This window comes from Schistocerca nitens, chromosome 11 (genome assembly GCF_023898315.1).
Source record: "Schistocerca nitens isolate TAMUIC-IGC-003100 chromosome 11, iqSchNite1.1, whole genome shotgun sequence".
Classification (NCBI taxonomy): Eukaryota; Metazoa; Arthropoda; class Insecta; order Orthoptera; family Acrididae; genus Schistocerca; species Schistocerca nitens.
Genome location: NC_064624.1, coordinates 46705583 through 46724306, shown reverse-complemented (window position 1 = coordinate 46724306; position 18724 = coordinate 46705583). Strand labels below are relative to the sequence as shown.

General features: G+C 40.8%; 1 protein-coding gene across 3 annotated transcripts in view; it reads right to left on the bottom strand.

The window, feature by feature from the left end:
- The window catches only part of LOC126213286 (uncharacterized), a 292020-nt gene that overhangs the window by 131057 nt on the left and 142239 nt on the right, over window positions 1–18724 (bottom strand). Inside the window, exon 3 of one of the 3 annotated variants that reach the window (XR_007541131.1) lies at window positions 8082–8588. The exons of the other annotated variants lie outside the window; for them this stretch is intronic. The gene's annotated coding sequence lies outside the window, so the exon portion shown is untranslated. Of the gene's footprint in view, window positions 1–8081; window positions 8589–18724 lie in introns of those variants that run through there. 3 annotated transcript variants of the gene reach the window in all.

Sequence of the window (18724 nt, the reverse complement as noted above, 5' to 3'; positions counted from 1 at the left end):
TGGAGGATATCCTTAATAAGATGTGCCATATTGACCATTGTTTTTCTTGTGTTAAGCAATGATACACATTCCAAACTTCAGCACAAAAACATTTTCGCCACATTATATTACAACTGAACGAAACACATAGTAAGACAAGAGCCCCACGGTGCTTCTGAAAAATTCTTCTACTGTTGATAGATAATCAATGGAAAGTCTTGTGTCTGCTAGAATAAAATTTAATAAACAGAGTTGATGGACATGTATTTATGCACTGAAGTTTTTAACTCTGTGAGAATCCATTATACTTCCATGTTTCATCTTTGAGAAAATTGCTTATACTTCTGAGATATCCATGACAACTGGTAGTGACCATACATACTGGATGCTGAGTCCCCAATCTGGCTTGTTCTAGTTTGAACAGACGCTTTCTATGCAGACCATATGTCACTGGTTTTGAGGAACTTCACATTCATTCTTGTCATGTGTCATAATAAAGCACAGTCTATGAGTGAGACAGAACTATATTGAATAATTTTGTGGAATACCTATTCATGAATAAATCTTCAAAAAGGTAACAACTTTCTCAGTAAGACAAAATCTTAATATGCTCTAATGTCAAAATGGTGATGTACACAGGCGAAACAATACACCACAGTATTACACACAGCATATGATTTATTATTTTAAAACAAAATTACCTTGGAAACTATGCTGACATCATCTTTACTATAATTGCAGCAGTCAAAGCATAAAATTCCCTAAAATAAGTAATGATCAGCCTTAACTGGTGAGGAGAGGCAGAAAGTGTGTGTGTGTGTGTGTGTGTGTGTGTGTGCGTGTGTGTGCGTCTGTGTTGGGGACGGGGGGGGGGGGGGGGGTGTTGTGTTTGTAGTTCACTCACACAGCCCCAAGTGCTGTGACTGACCCCATCATAAGTTTACAGGATTCAGACACAATGGCGAGGAATCAAGGTATTCATCTCTGACACAAGAGCCAGTGATAATTTTATCATTGGTAAGAAAACCCAAAACTATTTTACAGAGCTGAATACTGTTAATGCGGCAAAGTTCGGCCCATACTAGTGAAGATGAAGTGTGAACTCTCGCTAAGCTGTTCCTAACATTTCCTTTTTCCTTTCTTATTAAAAATCAATCCCACACTTAGTAAGGTTTTCTGTGGAAGAATGACATTTGAACCATTGAAGTGCCCATCTCCATGCTTTGATGGCTGCAGCAATCAGTTCTAGCCACCACGCCACAAGTTTCTGATGACACTTCCCAAAGAAGCGGGAGACTGTCACTTGTAGTATGTGAGATTTATTCTCACTTTTTCTTACACAATATCGTCAATTCCCTTCAACTGATTAAATTCAAACACTATTTAGGTGCCAAAAATTGACCAATCAGCTTTTATGAGAGACAGCCACTGATGCAGTGATAATTGTGACTGTGTTAAATAAGGGAGTGACAGTTGGGATAAAATTTGTGACCGCTAGGGTATCTTTGCTGAAATGAATTTTAACTCTAGTATTGAGTGGGCAATGATCAAGTTGTGTAATTAATTTTTCTATTGTTTGACCGCTTTAGACTTATTTGTATCATCCCATTTCTTTGTGGTACATTAGTTCAATTTATCTATACCACAAGAATTGCTCAAATGAAATATGTCAACCTAAACCAACTTTATTGTTGGTTTATCATTATTTCTTTACCTTTAGCTTTAGCTTGTTTTGCCTCTTGTTTAGCTGAAACTAGTCCTCATCGTCAATTACAAGGAATGACTGTTTCTGTCAGTTTTATCAAACTGAGACTCTATGAGTACTTCCATCACCTTTTGGCACTTTGATATCCTTTCCCTATGGCGAGTTGTGAAATTATGCTCAAACGCTAGTAATGTAGTCAGCCATTCAGTTGATAAATATGTGGAACCATTAGAAATCACAGTAATTCATTCTTCATTTGAGATTTATTTGCAGGAGACAAACAATTTACTCTTTTACCACCCACTGAACTGTCAACCTTCTTGCATTTGAAGGCAAGGCCAGGTACTGTGTGCCACATCTTCACTGAGACATGATGAACCATTGAAATCAATATTAAGGGCATAGTTCTCATCGCTCCTACTTTTGCAATTATTACTGATTAATTGCTGCCTAGTTTTACACATAACCTGAAGTAAAATATTTGTATTCTGCTTTGGACTTTCTGCTAAGAAACTTACATTAAGGGCAGTTTCTCCCATGTACACAATCATTTGAGGAGACGGAAGTATCCTTGGCTCTGTCCCTCAGTATTCAACGAAGGATGAGGCCACATGAGTGTAGTGAATGAAATGATCTTCATTAGAACTGGAGCAGATTAGTTTCAAACCTTCACTGGGGTATCTGTTCTTACTATCAATAAATTGAATTTTTACAGTCAAATAAGCTACATTTACTTACAAAATATTTTACTTTATGATTGCCCTCAGCTTAAGTGGGAAAGAATAGCACCCAGTATATTACAACAACTAGTAAGCTCTTAGGGAGTAATACGCACTTTGAAAAAAAGGTGTCACAAAATTTTAACCCAAAAGAACTAATGTTGTGTAGGTCAACAGCGCACCATTTATAAACTATGGAAACTTGCTGCCATGCACTTCGATTGACTGCGGGATTGCCCTGTTGCTGGTGGTCTGGAGAATGCATAACTGTGAATGCTTTGCCTGCCAGAGATCACAACGTATCCAAGGCATCCCACACACTCGATGGTACTGTGCCAGCTTTCCACTCTGGGGGCCTCGGGACAAATCCACCAAGGTCCCAACACATCCATTGCAGTTTTATGATAAGACGTTCTGGGAACAAACCCATCAACAGCTGATAGTTCATGTACAGAAAGCCTTTTACAAATTGTGTCGGCACTGAAAAGAGCCTTTTTTGTAGCTAGGATATTGTTTACCAAAGCAGGTGCTCAAACTGGCGACCTTCTGAAGTGACACAAGCTTGGTAACGTCGAACGGTGTTTTGCCGAACTCTTTCAAAGATTCCTGGCATTGCCCTGATGTGATTGGTGGCAAGCTGAATGTGATACATTAATTCATCTTCATTTGTAGGTGGTTCACGTCCAGGTGGGTGAACTAGAACCTTGAAGGATCCCCATAGGAAAAAGTCTGATGGCGTGAGATCTGGTCGTCAGGGCCATGTCCCACAAGCACCTCTGCCATTGAACTGGCCGTCGAAGAGTTCATTTAAATATATGCGCACAGCACGACTGTTATGTGCAGATGCCCCATCATGCTGCAACCACATGTGTAGTCAGATGTCCAGGGGAACGTCTTCCAGCAGGCTGGGTAGAGTTTCTTACTAAAAATCAAGGCAATTGGCCCCAGTAAGTTGAGGAGGTAGATGGACCGGCCAAATCAGATGGTTGCCCACAATGACTACCTAAATGTTAAATGAAAATCGTTCCTGGTTTCCCTGGGCGCATGTGACATGAGGATTTCCCCTTGCCCAGTAATGAACGTTTTAAGTGTTGTAAAGGCCATCTTGACAGAAGGTGCACTCGTCGGTAAACAACACAATGGCAGGGAAGTCAGGACCTCGTGCAACACTTCACAGAAACCACCGGAAAAACCCTAGGCTGTGGTCATAGTCCGCCACAGGATTTAGGTCTTTGACAGGGTGGAAACTAAATGGATGCTGGCCATAGTTACTCAGAACCTCCCAGACTAACTGATGAGTGACCACCAAGTTGTGTCCAACCACTCGCGGACTTGTCGTAGGTGCTTCCTTGAAGTGCTTGAGAACAGTCTCTTCAAATGCAGCATCCTATCATGTTCGAGGTCTTCCAGCATCATCACGATATCCCACTAATGAGTATGTTTCACTAAGTTGCTGGTTAATTGCTGTAAATGTCCGGGGATGTGGGTGGCGTCTTGCTGCATACCATTCCTCACACAACTGTCGAGCTTCATGCGCATTACCACTGGCTAGTCCATAGACAAAACTCATATCTTGTTCTTCCTCAAATCAATACTGTGCTGCCATTCTTACTGCATGACTAAATCACAGGTGATGTTTGTGTGCTCTGAAGCGAAGCTTATGTGTGAATGCCTCTGATGTGAGGTGGAGACAAACAACAAGACCAATTCGACGTGTGTGTATCACATGGTGGCAGTGACGGGGCGAGGGATGCTTGTATGTGTGAACCGACAACCATAGCACTGCCCGTCAACCGATGAACAGCAACAGGGCAATCCCACAGCCAATTGGAGAATGAGGTGCCCAGTTTCCATAGTTTAAAAAGGATGCATTGTCAACCTACACAACATTAGTAATTTTGGTTCCTATTGGCATCAGCTATCTAGGGTTAAAATTTTGTGACACAATTTTTCTCCATCCTGCTGAAATTATCAAGAAACTGCTTACTAGACAATGGACTTATTTTGCCTGAGTCATGATCATGGCAAAGAAGTCAAAACAAGATCTGAGGGATCATCATATGGACAATCTTCTGGGAGAGTGTGCCAAACAGTGAGAATAGCTGCATAGTTACTTTTACATGGCACTGAAATATATGCTGAAGAAAACAAAGGTTTTTTAGTGAACTACTAAATGACGTACATTAAACTCAAGATATCCCAAAGATCTTCCCCCATGAACCATGGACCTTGCCGTTGGTGGGGAGGCTTGCGTGCCTCAGCGATACAGATGGCCGTACCGTAGGTGCTACCACAACGGAGGGGTATCTGTTGAGAGGCCAGACAAACATGTGGTTCCTGAAGAGGGGCAGCAGCCTTTTCAGTAGTTGCAGGGGCAACAGTCTGGATGATTGACTGATCTGGCCTTGTAACATTAACCAAAACGGCCTTGCTGTGCTGGTACTGCGAACGGCTGAAAGCAAGGGGAAACTACAGCCGTAATTTTTCCTGAGGACATGCAGCTTTACTGTATGATTAAATGATGATGGCGTCCTCTTGGGTAAAATATTCCGGAGGTAAAATAGTCCCCCATTCGGATCTCCGGGCGGGGACTACTCAAGAGGACGTCGTTATCAGGAGAAAGAAAACTGGCATTCTACGGATCGGAGCGTGGAATGTCAGATCCCTTAATCGGGCAGGTAGGTTAGAAAATTTAAAAAGGGAAATGGATAGGTTAAAGTTAGATATAGTGGGAATTAGTGAAGTTCAGTGGCAGGAGGAACAAGACTTTTGGTCAGGTGATTACAGGGTTATAAATACAAAATCAAATAGGGGTAATGCAGGAGTAGGTTTAATAATGAATAAAAAAATAGGAGTGCGGGTTAGCTACTACAAACAGCATAGTGAACGCATTATTGTGGCCAAGATAGACACAAAGCCCATGCCTACTACAGTAGTACAAGTTTATATGCCAACTAGCTCTGCAGATGACGAAGAAATTGATGAAATGTATGACGAGATAAAAGAAATCATTCAGGTAGTGAAGGGAGACGAAAATTTAATAGTCATGGGTGACTGGAATTCGTCAGTAGGAAAAGGGAGAGAAGGAAACATAGTAGGTGAATATGGATTGGGGGGAAGAAATGAAAGAGAAAGCCGCCTTGTAGAATTTTGCACAGAGCATAACTTAATCATAGCCAACACTTGGTTCAAGAATCATAAAAGAAGGTTGTATACCTGGAAGAATCCTGGAGATACTAATAGGTATCAGATTATATAATGGTAAGACAGAGATTTAGGAACCAGGTTTTAAATTGTAAGACATTTCCAGGGGCAGATGTGGATTCTGACCACAATCTATTGGTTATGAACTGCAGATTGAAACTGAAGAAACTGCAAAAAGGTGGGAATTTAAGGAGATGGGACCTGGATAAACTGAAAGAACCAGAGGTTGTAGAGAGTTTCAGGGAGAGCCTAAGGGAACAATTGACAGGAATGGGGGAAAGAAATACAGTAGAAGAAGAATGGGTAGCTCTGAGGGATGAAGTAGTGAAGGCAGCAGAGGATCAAGTAGGTAAAAAGACGAGGGCTAATAGAAATCCTTGGGTAACAGAAGAAATATTGAATTTAATTGATGAAAGGAGAAAATATAAAAATGCAGTAAATGAAGCAGGCAAAAGGGAATACAAACGTCTCAAAAATGAGATCGACAGAAAGTGCAAAATGGCTAAGCAGGGATGGCTAGAGGACAAATGTAAGGATGTAGAGGCTTGTCTCACTGGGGGTAAGATAGATACTGCCTACAGGAAAATTAAAGAGACCTTTGGAGAGAAGAGAACCACTTGTATGAATATCAAGAGCTCAGATGGCAACCCAGTTCTAAGCAAAGAAGGGAAGGCAGAAAGGTGGAAGGAGTATATAGAGGGTTTATACAAGGGTGATGTACTTGAGGACAATATTATGGAAATGGAATAGGATGTAGATGAAGATGAAATGGGAGATAAGATACTGCGTGAAGAGTTTGACAGAGCACTGAAAGACCTGAGTCGAAACAAGGCCCCGGGAGTAGACAACATTCCATTAGAACTACTGATGGCCTTGGGAGAGCCAGTCATGACAAAACTCTACCATCTGGTGAGCAAGATGTATGAGACAGGCGAAATACCCACGGACTTCAAGAAGAATATAATAATTCCAATCCCAAAGAAAGCAGGTGTTGACAGATGTGAAAATTACCGAACTATCAGTTTAATAAGTCACAGCTGCAAAATACTAACGCGAATTCTTTACAGACGAATGGAAAGACTGGTAGAAGTGGACCTCGGGGAAGATCAGTTTGGATTCCGTAGAAATGTTGGAACACGTGAGGCAATACTAACCTTACGACTTATCTTAGAAGAAAGATTAAGAAAAGGCAAACCTACGTTTCTAGCATTTGTAGACTTAGAGAAAGCTTTTGACAACGTTAACTGGAATACTCTCTTTCAAATTCTGAAGGTGGCAGGGGTAAAATACAGGGAGCGAAAGGCTATTTACAATTTGTACAGAAACCAGATGGCAGTTATAAGAGTTGAGGGGCATGAAAGGGAAGCAGTGGTTGGGAAGGGAGTGAGACAGGGTTGTAGCCTCTCCCCGATGTTATTCAATCTGTATATTGAGCAAGCAGTAAAGGAAACAAAAGAAAAAATTCGGAGTAGGTATTAAAATTCATGGAGAAGAAGTAAAAACTTTGAGGTTCGCCGATGACATTGTAATTCTGTCAGAGACAGCAAAGGACTTGGAAGAGCAGTTGAACGGAATGGACAGTGTCTTGAAAGGAGGATATAAGATGAACATCAACAAAAGCAAAACGAGGATAATGGAATGTAGTCAAATTAGATCGGGTGATGCTGAGGGGATTAGATTAGGAAATGAGACACTTAAAGTAGTAAAGGAGTTTTGCTATTTAGGGAGTAAAATAACTAATGATGGTCGAAGTAGAGAGGATATAAAATGTAGACTGGCAATGGCAAGGAAATCGTTTCTGAAGAAGAGAAATTTGTTAACATCGAATATAGATTTAAGTGTCAGGAAGTCATTTCTGAAAGTATTTGTATGGAGTGTAGCCATGTATGGAAGTGAAACATGGACGATAACCAGTTTGGACAAGAAGAGAATAGAAGCTTTCGAAATGTGGTGCTACAGAAGAATGCTGAAGATAAGGTGGGTAGATCATGTAACTAACGAGGAGGTATTGAATAGGATTGGGGAGAAGAGAAGTTTGTGGCACAACTTGACTAGAAGAAGGGATCGGTTGGTAGGACATGTTTTGAGGCATCAAGGGATCACAAATTTAGCATTGGAGGGCAGCGTGGAGGGTAAAAATCGTAGAGGGAGACCAAGAGATCAATACACTAAGCAGATTCAGAAGGATGTAGGTTGCAGTAGGTACTGGGAGATGAAGAAGTTTGCACAGGATAGAGTAGCATGGAGAGCTGCATCAAACCAGTCTCAGGACTGAAGACCACAACAACAACATCCCAGAGATGAGATGACTAACCTGAAATGTGTGTGCAGAATCATTTTGAAAACCAGGTTAATATTTTAAGAAGATTATATGCTAAAAAATCAAATTTTTCAGATGTAATATCAATATCAATGCTCCTCCACCTCCTCCACCACCACCACCGCTTAAACTTCCCACCAATGTCTGAGGCATATTAGTTCTTCTCATGACAACTGATTGCTTCTTATTTCCATACTGATTATCATTGATTTTTGCCTTTTGTCAATTTGTGTCCAAGTCAACAATGCCATTATCTTCATCACTTGAGTCTTCACTATCACTAATGACATCAAAACTTCTTTCAGCTGCCAGAAAATGATTCTTTGTAGTTGTAGCTGTGTTGCTCAATTCTGGTTTATTTCTTTTGGGGATTACACAATTAAAATTAGTTCTTTCTTCTTCTAAACATGGCTGATTTCCAGTACTTTTAGTATCACATTTTTCATTTATAGCATTATTAGAACCAAGTCCATGAACTGTATCTGTGAACTTATTGTTGGCAGGTAAGGGTGAAAATGCAGAATTCCTCTTTTGAGTTTTGTTTCTGTATTCCTCACAACTACTTTCTTGTGATGATTGTCCAGGGGCTTTTGGGAGGAGGAACAGCTGTCTAAAATAGCTGCATTGTCATTTCCCTTCCATTGAAAATCTTGTGGTTCTCCTGATTATCAGACAGAAAACAAAAAAAAAAAAAAAAAAAAGATTAAAACTGAAGTGATTATAATGAAGTAGTCAACTTAAGGCATGAATGTAAAACAATCAAAAAGAAATAAAATAATTAATTATTGGAATTATCATATCATTTACAATGTGATATAAATACACTCCTGGAAATGGAAAAAAGAACACATTGACACCGGTGTGTCAGACCCACCATACTTGCTCCGGACACTGCGAGGGGGCTGTACAAGCAATGATCACACGCACGGCACAGCGGACACACCAGGAACCGCGGTGTTGGCCGTCGAATGGCGCTAGCTGCGCAGCATTTGTGCACCGCCACCGTCAGTGTCAGCCAGTTTGCCGTGGCATACGGAGCTCCATCGCAGTCTTTAACACTGGTAGCATGCCGCGACAGTGTGGATGTGAACCGTATGTGCAGTTGACGGACTTTGAGCGAGGGCGTATAGTGGGCATGCGGGAGGCCGGGTGGACGTACCGCCGAATTGCTCAACACGTGGGGCGTGAGGTCTCCACAGTACATCGATGTTGTCGCCGGTGGTCGGCGGAAGGTGCACGTGCCCGTCGACCTGGGACCGGACCGCAGCGACGCACGGATGCACGCCAAGACCGTAGCATCCTACGCAGTGCCGTAGGGGACCGCACCGCCACTTCCCAGCAAATTAGGGACACTGTTGCTCCTGGGGTATCGGCGAGGACCATTCGCAACCATCTCCATGAAGCTGGGCTACAGTCCCGCACACCGTTAGGCCGTCTTCCGCTCATGCCCCAACATCGTGCAGCCCGCCTCCAGTGGTGTCGCGACAGGCGTGAATGGAGGGACGAATGGAGACGTGTCGTCTTCAGCGATGAGAGTTGCTTCTGCCCTGGTGCCAATGATGGTCGTATGCGTGTTTGGCGCCGTGCAGGTGAGCGCCACAATCAGGACTGCATATGACCGAGGCACACAGGGCCAACACCCGGCATCATGGTGTGGGGAGCGATCTCCTACACTGGCCGTACACCACTGGTGATCGTCGAGGGGACACTGAATAGTGCACGGTACATCCAAACCGTCATCGAACCCATCGTTCTACCATTCCTAGACCGGCAAGGGAACTTGCTGTTCAAACAGGACAATGCACGTCCGCATGTATCCCGTGCCACCCAACGTGCCCTAGAAGGTGTAAGTCAACTACCCTGGCCAGCAAGATCTCCAGATCTGTCCCCCATTGAGCATGTTTGGGACTGGATGAAGCGTCGTCTCACGCGGTCTGCACGTCCAGCACGAACGCTGGTCCAACTGAGGCGCCAGGTGGAAATGGCATGGCAAGCCGTTCCACAGGACTACATCCAGCATCTCTACGATCGTCTCCATGGGAGAATAGCAGCCTGCATTGCTGCGAAAGGTGGATATACACTGTACTAGTGCCGACATTGTGCATGCTCTGTTGCCTGTGTCTATGTGCCTGTGGTTCTGTCAGTGTGATCATGTGATGTATCTGACCCCAGGAATGTGTCAATAAAGTTTCCCCTTCCTGGGACAATGAATTCACGGTGTTCTTATTTCAATTTCCAGGAGTGTATTTATGTACAAGAATTAAATGATAAACAAGCAAATCTGTGAAACTAAAGCTCTTAACTGGTAACTAAGTCAGTTAAATGAGTTTAAAATGAACTAACACAACACAAAATCTGGCAGAAAAAGAAAGCAAGCTTTCTCAGAATCTACATAAAGGTAACCACTAACCATATAGGTGAGGTACTGAATAGACAACATGCACATACAACGAGACTGGAAATGTTGTTGTGTTTTTGGACAATGTTCTTCTTAGCTTTCAATGTTCTCCTTCTAAGCTGATGAAAAACACAGACCCACTGACTCAAACATGCACAGCTACGTTGACCTAATTGATTACATAGCCCTAGGGCAGCAGCCCAATGGTGTGAGGAGTTCTGTTGGATGGAGAGGGTGAGAGGAGCAGTGAGGGTGAAAGGCAGTGGGAGGAAAAGGCAACAATGGAAAGAGATAGGTATGCAGAAACAGAAGACCCACCCATGAGCAGACACCACAGGTTGTGCAATAACCAAGAAGTCAAGCCTGTTGCGCTCAGCAACATGTTCTGCTACTGGATAGTCAATTTTGCTGTTTGTTATAGTTTTAGATTGGTTATTATTCAAGTGTCAAGGTTACATAAAAATCTGTACCAAAGTCACAGCTGAGTTGGTATACAAGTGTGTGTGTGTGTTGGGGTTTATGAGCGCTCAACATCGAGGTCATCAGCGCCCTTTGGTATACAATATGACTGCTTTCACAGATGACCCTGTCTCTGATAGGGTAGTATATGACTGTTGGGGTGGGATATTCTATAGCTACACTCTGCAGACCACTGTGAAGAGCACTGAACTATATAAGCTTTTTCCTATTCCATTCCCACATGGAGCAGAGGAAGAATGATTGTTCACAAGCCTCTGTGTGTGCTGCAATAAATTTAATCTTGTCATCACAATACCCATGGGAGCAATCTGTAGGAGTTTGTAGCATATTTGAAAGAGTCAAAATTGATAGCAATTCTAGAAACTTTGTTAGAAGACTTTCTCAGGACTCTAAGGCTGCCAGTTCACTTCTTTCAAAATCCATAACTTTCTTCTGTGGATCAATCAAACCTGTGACCATTCATAAAACAAGCGTGTGACCGTTCATACTGCCCTTCTCTGTATACATTCAATATCCCCTACTAGTCCTAATTGGTAAGGGTCCCACACAAGCAATATTCTAAGATGGGTCACACGATTGATTTTTAATCTACCTCCTTTGTAAACTAATTGCATTTTCCTACTATTCTATCAAAAAACTGAAGTTTGCTACCTGCTTTACCTACGACCGACCTTATGTCATTTTCCCTTTCATGTCCTACGAAGTGTTACACTTGGGTATTTGTGTGAGTTTACCAATTTCAACTATGATTCACTGATATTATTTTCATCTTATACTATATTACTTTTTTATTTTTTATTTTGTGAAGTGCACAATTTTACATTTCCGAACATTTGAAGAAAGTTGTCAATCATTGCACCACTCTGAAATCTTATCATGGCCTCAGTGAATATTTTTGCAGTTTCCTTCAAACTGTATTTCATTGTAGATAACTGCATCATTGAAAAAAGTTAAGTTTCTATTAATATTGTCTGCAAGGTCATAAATATGCAACACGGACAGCAAGGGACCCAACACACTTCCCTGCGGTACATCCAAAGTTACTTCAGTTCTATATATGTCAATAGTTCTCTATCCAAGATAACATGCTGCATCCTTCTTACTAAGAAATCTTCAATCCAGTCACAAATTTTGCCCGGTACACCACTCGATAGTACTTTTGTCGAGAAATGTACGTGTGATATTGAATCAAATGCTTTTTGGAAATCAAGAAATACTGTACCTTTGATGGCTTTTAGAACGTTGCATGAGAAAAGCATGTGATGATTTTCACATGATTATGTTTTCTAAATTCATTCTAATTAGCATGGAGGAGGTTGTTCTGTTCTACAGCTCTTATACGTGGGTTCAGAATATGTTGTAAGTTTCTGCTACAAATCAATGTTCAGGATACTGGACAGTAATTTTGTGGATCACTTCTGCTAACTTTCTTATAGACAAGTGTAACCTATGCTTTCTTCCAGCTACTGGATATGGTTTTTTGTCTGAGAGAACTACTATAGGTTGTAGTAACAGAGGGACTACCTCAGATGAAAATTGGGCAGAATTTGAAAGGTACTCAACCGAGCCCTGGAGCTTTGTTCAAATTTAATGATTTCAGCTGTTTCTCAATGTCACTGAAACTAATACCATTTCACTCATCTCTTCTGTGGTATAAAGATTTAATTGGTGCAATACTCCTGCATTTGCTTTTGTAAATGAACATTTGAAAACAGAGTTAAAAATTTTTGCTTTTGCATTACTACTCTCAATTTCAGTTCTCATCTAGTCTGCAAGTGACTGGATGCTAACTTTTGTGCTACTAAAAGCCCTTACCTATGAGTATATTCCATATTTCATTTAGCATTTCTATCTGCAGCCCTATGGCTTCTTTTACACATATTATCCAGTAGTCTGTTTCTTTAAAAGATTCTTTACAGTGACTGTATACCATAGAGGATCTCTTACATCATGAACTGTTATACTGGGTATATAACTTTCCAATGTACAGTCAACTATTCTTTTAAACTTGAGCCATAATTCCTCTACATGTCCCTGTACTATGCTTAAAGGTTCCAGCTCCTCACTGAGATATGATACTACTGCCTCTTTGTCTACTGAACATATAGGAAAAGATAGATTGCTACGTATCGTAAAAATGACATGTTAAGTTGCAGACAGTCACAATTAAAAGATATGTAAATTAAAGGGGTATCACTGCTGTTAGCTGCAGTGAAACATTAAGCAGAATCAGCGGTGATATTCATTATTTCAGAGCACTATTAAACGAAGGCAGATGCTGAGCTAAAAATGTGGTTAAGTTGTTTTAGTCTAGAGTAACAATGGGAGCATTCCACAGCAACTGGTTCAGTGGAGTGGTTCAAGGATTAGGGCCATATGTGGATATGCAACAGGAGATATACTTGTAGACTAGGTTTGCAATGGAGTGACTGTGAAGGTTCTGCCAGCATACCATAGGGGCGCATTGCCTGTCACTCCAGGTATGATATCAACATGTGGTCATGTTCTATGGTAAATGATGGCTGCTAACAGAATAAAGTACTGTTGATGGTTTGTAGTCTCAATGACAGAGCTTCTCATAGAGCCATCGGAGAGATGGAGATTGTTGTCCAGTACAGTGGCACGCCAAGTTAAAGAGGACCGTGTGAACAGAAGAGGAGAGAAAGTCTGGATGCTGTGGAAGAATGAGGATATAGTGTCTTGCCCAGATCAGATCAGATCATAATGATATCATCAACAAAGACAGACATGACGAGGGCATAGGATTTTTGGATGGCCAGTAAGGCTTCCTTTAATGACCCATTAACAGACTGGTATGTTTTAGACTGGTAGCATTTTATCTTTTCTGTGGTTTCCTTAAATTACACTGACTGACCACATTAAGGGGTGCTGTCATAGAGTGGTACATGCTTCAGCGGCAGCTTCTCAACTACCAAAAGTACTGCATGTCAAAGCATGTCAATGATGATCTGAGCATTTTATAAGTAACTCAGTATCGAGTGTTACCGAGTGGCAGATTTTGATTTCACAGGTATGTGCTTTTGAACAAAGGGGCTTTACATTGAAGTGACAAAAGTAATGGGATAGCAATATGCACAAATACAGATGGCAGTAGTGTTGTGTACAAAAGGTATAAACGGACAGTGCACTGGTGAAGCTGCCACTTGAACTCAGATGATTTATGTCAAAAGGTGTCCAATGAGATCAGGGCTACAGGAGATGAATTAACAGACTTTAGATGTGGAGTGGTAGTTGGAGCTAGACACACGGGATACTCCATTTTGGAAATAATTACTTAATTCAATTTTCTGAAATCCACAGTGTCGAGACTGTGCTGAGAATACAGAATTTCAGGCATTACCTCTCAATGAGCATAATGCACTGGCCAACTGCCTTCACTTAACAATTGAGAGCTGTGATGTTTGAACAGAGCTGTCAGTGCCAACAGACTAGTGACACTGCGAGAAATTACCACAGAAATGAATGTGGGATGTACGATAAACATACGCATTAGGACGGTATAGCAATATTTGGCATTAATGGACTCTCACAGCAGATGACCAACATGAGTACCTTTGCTAATGTCACAAAATGTGGCTTGTGAAGACACTGGTTGGACCCTAAATGACTGGAAAACTGTGGCATAATCAGACGAGGCCCAATTTAAGTTGGTAGAAACTGGTGGCAGGATTCGAGTGTGGTGCAGACCCCATGAAGTTGTGGACCTGAGTCATCAACGAGGCACTGTGCAAGCTGGTAGTGGCTCCATAATGGTGTGGGCTGTGTTTACATGGAATGGACTGAGCCCTCTGGCCCAACTGAATTGATCATTGGCTGGAAACGGTTATGTTCAGCTACTTGGAGAACATTTGCAGCCATTAATGGACTTCATGTTCTCAAACAACAACGGAATTTTTATGGATGACAATTCACCATGTCAATGGGCCACAATCATTCTGTACAATTCGAGTAAACAATCTGGCCACACAGGACACCCAACACGAATCCCATTGAACATTTATGGGACATAATGGAGAGGTCAGTTCATGCACAAAATCCTGCACCGGCAAAATGTTCACAATTATGGATGGCTATAGCAGCAGAATACTTCAATATTTCTGCAGAGGACTTCCAATGACTTCTCAAGTCCGTGCCACATTGAGCTACTGCATTACACCAGGCAAAAGGAGGTCTGGCACAATATTAGAAGGTCTCCTAAGTCTTTTGTCACCTCAGTGTATTCTGGTTATTGTGCAGTTTCTGTTCACCCTAATCTTCCATCCTGCAAGTCTTTATTTACACAATCCCTTCAACAACAAGTTTCATAAACAAGGCATAAAGTAATATGCACCCAACCATTTTCTCTTTTCTAGTTATAAAGTTCTTCACTAGTCATATTTCTTGCTGACTCACTGCTGGACTTAGTTCCTTATTCAATTAGTCTCCTGATTTTCAATAAACTCCCTTGTAACACCAAAATTTACAGGCTGTAATATTTTTTTCTGATTTTCCATCATACATGCTGTGCTCTAAACAGACTTTAATTAATCTTTGTCTGATCTCTGCATATGGGGAAGCATTTAAATGGTGTTCCATTTTTATCTTATGCGACCACATTGCTTAGGTCGTCAGTCCCTATGGTGTTCCATAATTCTACATAATATGATCAGCAATATTCATCCACAATTTGGTATGCCTGTTTAACAATCATCCTGAAACATTAAGGAAGAAGAGTTGAAAGAATTACCATCCTTTCTCATATTTGATCTTTGGACAGCTGAGTAAAGGACTCTGAAGTGACTAGGGGGCAATGAATGAGACAACACTTTTAGCCATGCTTTGATTATGTTAATCTTTCAATCTGATTCAAACAGAATACTTTCCATCATATATATGGTAATGCTATCACACGAAAACATCTTCAAAGATTTTTTTATATCTGTTGGGCACACTGTGAGAAAAATGAGAAATGTTTTGTCATACCAATATGCAAAAATACTAAGACAATGAAGAGTCAAGGTAAAACCACATCCTTAGGTAACAAACAAAATATCTAGAGATACAGGTCCAATTGCAGTCTGGACACTTGTTAAATATCTTGAAAGAACACTTGCTGAATAGTTTGTAACTCGAGTCATATGACTGAAAGGTGGAAAGCTTTTCTAGAAATATTCATTTTCCTATAGCTGCCCTTACAATATTCATAGACTTAAAAATATTTATAAGTAAAATCGTAGTATTAACAGACAACCTGTTTCATTAATATAATCAGTATATAATATAAAAGGAAATGTGAGTTGTAACACAGTTTTATACAAAGAACCGTCAAGGGCAAGATTCAGAATTTCACTCAATCAACCAATTGTTTAATGTTCAATTAATGAGGGTATTTGAGATACAGGACAGAGTCGATTGGGGGAAAACCAGCCAATCTCCAGAAAACACAGAACAGAAAAATCTGGGTGGCTGGACGGTGATTTGCACCACCTCATTCAGCAATTCCAGTGCACAAAATACTGTGAAATGGTGAATAATGCTATCAAACAAGATAAAACCATGCATCACATGAGAGAACAGCAAACTCACTGAATAAAATTACAACTTTAACGTATGTCAAGAAATAACTATTACAACAGAAATAGGGCATTCAGGGTATTACTATAGGGAAAGTGAAAATTTACGCAATCCAGAAAACATTTCATAACCACTATTTTTCATTACTTTGCAAGTAAAATCAAGCTTATACTGACAAACATGTAGAACTTTTGAAATATTGTTTTCTGAGTCAGTTGCATCACATGCAGCAACAACAACCAAAGAAACAAACAGAGGAAACTGAATCAATTATTGAAACAAGTAAAGACTCATACATACAACAAAATATCATGTAAAACTATGTTGTTGTTGTGGTCTTCAGTCCTGAGACTGGTTTGATGCAGCTCTCCAAGCTACCCTATCCTGTGTCAAGTTTCTTCATCTCCCAGTACCTACTACAACCTACATCCTTCTGAATCTGCTTAGTGTATTCATCTCTTGGTCTCCCTCTACGACTTTTACCCTCCACGCTACCCTCCGATGATAAATTTGTGATCCCTTGGTGCCTCAGAACATGTCCTACGACCGGTCCCTTCTTCTTGTCAAGTTGTGCCACAAACTCCTCTTCTCCCCAATTCTATTCAATACCACCTCATTAGTTATGTGATCTAACCATCTAATCTTCAGCATTCTTCTGTAGCACCACATTTCAAAAGCTTCTATTCTCTTCCTGTCCAAACTATTTATCATCCATGTTTCACTTCCATACATGGCTACACTCCATACGAATACTTTCAGAAACGACTTCCTGACACTTAAATCTACACTCGATGTTAACAAATTTCTCTTCTTCAGAAATGCTTTCCTTGCCATTGCCTGTCTACATTTTATATTTTCTCTACATCGACCATCATCAGTTATTTTGCTCCCCAAATAGCAAAACTCCTTTACTACTTTAAGTGTCTCATTTCCTAATCTGATTCCCTCAGCATCACCCGACTTAATTCGACTACATTCCATTATCCTTGTTTTGCTTTTGTTGATATTCATCTTGTATCCTCCTTTCAAGACATTGTCCATTACATTCAACTGCTCTTCCAAGTCCTTTGCTGTCTCTGTCATCGGCGAACCTCAAAGTTTTTATTACTTCTCCATGGATTTTAATACCTACTCCAGACTTTTCTTTTGTTTCCTTTGCTGCTTGCTCAATATACAGATTGAATAACATTGGGGAGAGGCTACAACCCTGTCTCACTCCCTTCCCAACCACTGCTTCCCTTTCATGCCCCTCGACTCTTATAACTGCCATCTGGTTTCTGTACAAATTGTATATAGCCTTTTGCTTCCTGTATTTTACCCCTGCCACCTTTAGAATTTGAAAGAGAGTATTCCAGTCAACATTGTCAAAAGCTTTCCCTAAGTCTAAAAATGCTAGAAACGTAGGTTTTCCTTTCCTTAATCTTTCTTCTAAGATACGTCGTAAGGTCAGTATTGCCTCACGTGTTCCAATATTTCTACAGAATCCATACTGATCTTCCCCGATGTCGGCTTCTACCAGTTTTTCCATTCGTCTGTAAAGAATTCGTGTTAGTATTTTGCAGCTGTGACTTATTAAACTGATAGTTCGGTAATTTTCACATCTGTCAACACCTGGTTTCTTTGGGATTGGAATTATTATATTCTTCTTGAAGTCTGAGGGTACTTCGCCTGTCTCATACATCTTCCTCACCAGATGATAGAGTTTTGTCAGCACTGGCTCTCCCAAGACCGTCAGTAGATCTAATGGAATGTTGTCTACTCCCGGGGCCTTGTTTCAACTCAGGTCTTTCAGTGCTCTGACAAACTCTTCACACAGTGTGGTATCTCCCATTTCATCTTCATCTACATTCTCTTCCATTTCTATAATATTGTCCTCAAGTACATCGCCCTTGTATAGACCCTCTATATACTCCTTCCATCTTTCTGCTTCCCCTTCTTTGGTTAGAACTGGGTTTCCATCTGAGCTCTTGATATTCAGACAAGTGGTTCTCTTTTCTCCAAAGGTCTCTTTAATATTCCTGTAGGCAGTATCTATCTTACCCCTAGTGAGAAAAGCCTCTACATCCTTACATTTATCCTCTGGCCATCCCTGCTTAGCCATTGTGCACTTCCTGTCGATCTCATTTTTGAGACGTTTGTATTCCTTTTTGCCTGCTTCATTTACTGCATTTTTATATTTTCTCCTTTCATCAATTAAATTCAATATTTCTTTTGTTACCCAAGGGTTTCTGCTAGCCCTCGTCTTTTTACCTATTTGATCCTCTGCTGCCTTCACTATTTCATCCCTCACAGCTACCCATTCTTCTTCTACTGTATTTCTTCCCCCCATTCCTGTCAATTGTTCT